This window comes from Rhinopithecus bieti, unplaced genomic scaffold (genome assembly GCF_001698545.2).
Source record: "Rhinopithecus bieti isolate Rb0 unplaced genomic scaffold, ASM169854v2 scaffold_19840, whole genome shotgun sequence".
Taxonomy (NCBI): Eukaryota; Metazoa; Chordata; class Mammalia; order Primates; family Cercopithecidae; genus Rhinopithecus; species Rhinopithecus bieti.
Genome location: NW_016809771.1, coordinates 1269713 through 1274635, shown reverse-complemented (window position 1 = coordinate 1274635; position 4923 = coordinate 1269713).

The following is a 4923-nucleotide window of genomic DNA, read 5'->3' as shown; positions in this document are numbered from 1 at the left end:
TTGAGACAGAGTCTCACTCTGTTTCCCAGGCTGGAGTGCAATGGTGCGATCTCGGCTCACTGCAACCTCTGCCTACCGAGGTTCAAGTGATTCTCCTGCCTCAGCCTCCTGAGTAGCTAGAATTACAAGCGTGCACCACCACACCTAGCTAATTTTTGTATTTTTAGTAGAAACAGGGTTTCACCATGTTGGCCAGGATGGTCTCGATTTCCTGACCTTGTGATCTACCCACCTCGACCTCCCAAAGTGCTGGGATTACAGGCATGAGCCACTGTGCCCGGCCAAACTCTGGATTTTTAAGTGCCTATCATATTTCCTTCTTATATTTTATAAAAATCCAATTTATTGCTCTTAACTCTTGTACTCATGGTTCATTTAGTTACACTTGTATAGGTATCTACCTTGGGATGTGAGGCTCTTTTTATATAATTATTTGCACTCCTCTAGTTTACATAAAATACTTAATATCTTTTATATGTACCTCGAAATCCTCCAAGATCAATAACGAATGTTTGTTGATATAATACATTTTATGGGACAGATTTATTTGTATCTCCCTAGTAATTCATAATGGGAATATGGTATTTAGGGCCGAGGTTCATATTCCTTGAGAATTTATCAACTGTGGCAGGTATTAACCAGCTTAATAGATAATGATTTAATTGAATCCTCACAGCAATCTTATGAAGTTTGTACCATTATCATTCCCACTTTCTATATTTAAAAAGAAAGTAAGAAAGAAACAAAGAAAACATGTTTTAAAGAATTTAAGCAACTTGCCCAAAGTCAGAATTAGTGGATGGAACCGTAACCCAGATATAATATTTTTCTTCCTAGAAATTGTGATGTTCAGAGAGGTCTAAAGTGAAATAGTCAGGAACTGAATATTTATTTTTCTCTTCTGAGGCAGTTATTAGTTTCTGGATTAGTTGTTTATTTGCAAAATTAAGAACACACCAAAAAAGCCTTTCCCTTTTACAAAACAAAATGGTGTCAGACTTAAAACATATTTTTCTGCAATTAGGTGGACAGCAAAGTTCAGTAGGGGGAAAAATCAGATGCGATTCCTGTATTGACAACCTCTGTAGATAGGACCAGAATGAAAGTGCAACATGTAACTGTATTTAGAGTAGTATTTCCCAGCGGGCACTGTGACTCATGCCTATAATCTCAGCATTTTGGGAGGCAGAGGCAGGAGAATTGCTTGAACCCGGGAGGCAGAGGTTGCAGCGAGCCAAGATCGTGCCACTGCACTCCAGCCTGGGCGACAGAGCAAGATTCCGTCTCAAAAAAAAAAAAAGAAAAAAGAAAGAAAAAGAGTAGTATTCCCTTTCCAGTTGTGCTCTTTGCTCAGACTTAATATCAGCTTGCTGGCACCAAAGAAGATACATGAAGAAATTATGACTTAGATCCCTGCATCTCCCATGGGGTAAATACAGGTCAACTAGTTAGGATGCAAGAAAAAAATAAATTCACCCACTTGAGGTTTGTTTTTCAGTTTAGAAATCTCTAGAACTGTGGAAATAGCTATGCAATCCTGGGATGATGTGGGGGTTTGGGTCAGAACTCCCAGGTGCAAGCTAAGTAGTTACCTGAGTTCTATTCTCTTACAAAACAGGGATCAGGTATTCTTTAGATATCTGGACCAATAGATGCCCTACATACTGTAAGTAACTAATAAAGCCTGACTCTGTGTTGATTATTTGGCCAAGGACTCCTAAATTTACATCAGGAGTTCCTATACTGGTCCATGGACCTAGTGAGTCTAAGTTTATTGCAACAGGTCTCTACATCTATGTGCTTGCCATAGACTGAGAGTAATATGCATCATAAAATATATGCACGTTATCTTTTTTTTTTTTAGACAGTCTTTCTCTATCACTCAGACTGGAATGCAGTGGCATGAACATGGCTCACACTGCAGCCTTGACCTCCTGGGCTCAAGAGATCCTCCCACTACTGCCTCCCAAGTAGCTGAGACTACTACTACTAATGTGTGCTGCTACACAAAACTAATTTTTAAGAGTTTGGGGCCAGGCACGGTAGCTTACATGTGTAATCCCATCACTTTGGGAGGCTGAGGTGGGCAGATCACCTGAGGTCAGGAGTTCAAGACCAGCCTGGTCAATATGGCAAAACTCCATCTCTGCTAAAAACACAAAAATTAGCTGGGTGTGGTGGCACGCACCTGTAGTCCCAGCTACTTGGGAGGCTGAGGCAGGAAGATCGCTCGAACCTAGGAGGTAGAGGTTGCAGTGAGCCAAGATTGTGCCACTGCACTCCAGCCTGGGAGACAGAGTGAGAGCCTCCATCTCAAATAAATAAATAAATAAATACAATTTTTTTTGTAGAGACAGGATCTTGCCTGGGCTGGTCTCAAACCTCTGGGCTCAATCAATCCTCATGCCTTGGTTTCCCAAAATGCTTGGATTACAGGTGTGAGCCATCTCACCCAGTCTCTTCTACATGTATGAAGATGCAATTAATGTAATTAATTAATAATTACAATTAATAATTAATAACGTAATGTAATTAATAAACTACAGAAATGCCACCTGTTAACTGAATTCACAGTGACTTTTTGACTATACAGCGTTATGGCATGGAGGCCAGCCTTTGGAATCAAACAGACTGGGCAATCTAACCTAGCCATTTGGTAAATTAGACAAGATCCTTAAAATTTCCAAACTCCACTTTCCTCATCTATAAAATGGAGTTATTGCATGGAGTTGTTATAAGGATTAAATGAGACAATGCATGTAAGGTCTTAACATAATTCTTGGCCTAGAGCAGATGCTCAATAAATGAGATCTATTATTATTTCTATCAACATGTACTTTTCTAAATCAACTGATAGTCTCATGTAGGAGTCTATCTGGGTCTTTTTCTCATTCATCTATTGGGATGGTGCAAATTTCTTACCTATTTGCGGATGTTTTCCCTGTCAATAAGACATCAGTACTCTATCATGTGTGTTGAAAACATCTTACTCTCTAGTACAATTTTTGCAGCTTCTAATAAGCCTACTTCGTAGGTTTTATGTGTTTCCAGAGTTAGAAACAAATATTGAAAATAGTTCAGGGCAAAAGAGACGTATTTTCCATCCCCATGTAAGTTAAAAAAGAAAAGCTCTTTATAAATATTCAGTTGGTCAGTGTTCCCTGAGAGTAAGAGGAGGTGACGAAGAGGAAAAAAGGTAAATTATGTCAATTGGATTCATCCAGTTCAATGGTCTAAAGTTAAGAGGAATGTCTCTTTTTGGCTAAAAATACGTACTCTCTGGCCTGCGAGTGGGAGGAGGAGTCAAGTGTGGTGGTTAAGAAGATGGATCCAGAGCATCTGGATTTAGATTTTGACTTTACAACTAAAGAATTGGGAGCTCTTGGGCCGACTACTTAACATCAGTGTGCTTCAGCTTCACATCTGTAATTTGGAATGATGATAGAAAATATATAAGCAGGTGTCATGGGAGGAAGGCTGCTGGGGAGCCATGGTCAGGAAGTTGAATAGTGTCCCTTCCTCCAAATTCATGTCTACCTGGAACATCAGAATGGGACCTTATTTGGAGTAAGGGACTTTGCAGATATAATAAAGGTAAGGATCTAAATGAGGTGATACTAGATTGGTGGGCAGGGGGGCTAAATCCAATGAAAGTGAGTTTATAAGAAATAGAGAGAGGACACAAAGAGAGAGAAGAGGGTGATGTGAAGATGGAGGCAGAGATTGGAGTGATGTGTCTACAAGCTAAGGAATGCCACAGTTTGCCAGCAACCACCAGAAGCTAGGAGAGCGGTATGAGACAATTTCTTCCTCAGAGCCTGTAGGAGCCAACTCTGCAGACATCTTGATCTTTTTTTCTCCTTAGACTGATCAGCAGTATTTTGATTATTTTTTTCCTGACACCTGGATTTTGGGCTTCTAGCCTCCAGAATGACATGAGAATAGATTTTTTGTTATTTTAAGCCATCAAGTTTGATCAAGTTTGTGGTAATTGTTATGGCACCCTAGGAAACTTTGGCTTCAGGAAGTCATCGTTCCTGCGATCAAGGGATTTTTAATCTCCTACGTGGGAGAGGATGATGAGCTAAGGGCCTGAGGTTTATAAAAGCTTTGATAACAAGGACTTCAAAAAGTTAGGAGACAAGAGAGAGAAATCATCTCTGTGAACAGGGAAGGCTTTAAGTAGGAAGTAGTTTGTAAGTATCCAAAGAGTAGACTGATTTTGATGGATAAGAATGGAACAGGTGGGGTTAAGAGGGAAGGATATTGATATTCCAAACAGAGGGAACTGCTGGAGAAATGCAGCACAGATGGCAAAGTTTGAGGTGGTCAGATGACATCAAGTGGTTCAGCTTGGTTGAAGTTGGCCTAAGGAAAGAGGCCTGGAAAACCAGATTAGTGTTAGAAGTTTCCAAAAACAATGTATGTGTATTTTAACATATTTGTGTGTCATAAAAATTGGGGGCTGGTATGAAGATCCTCCAGCATAGTACTGCTGTTTTATGTACAGAAAGAAAATTAGGCTGGGTGAGGTGGTTCACGCCTTGTAATTCTACCACTCTGGAAGACTGAGGTGGGAGGATCACTTGAGCTCAGGAGTTTGAGACCAGCCTGGGCAACATGGCGAGACCCCATTTCTACAAAACATTAAAAAAAAATTAGGAGGGCTTGGTAGTGGGTGCCTGTAGTCCCATCTACTTGGGAAGTTGAGGCAGGAGGTTCATTTGAGCCCAGGAGTTCAAGGATGAGGTGGGCCATGATTACACCACCGCACTCCATCCAGCCTGGGCAACAAAGCTAGACTGTCTCAAAAAAACAAAAAATTAAAAATTAAAAAAATAATAATAAAATAAAAGGAAATTAAAGGATCAATTTACTTTCCCTAAAGTCAGATAGCCAAGTCTGTAAAACAGCCAGGACTAA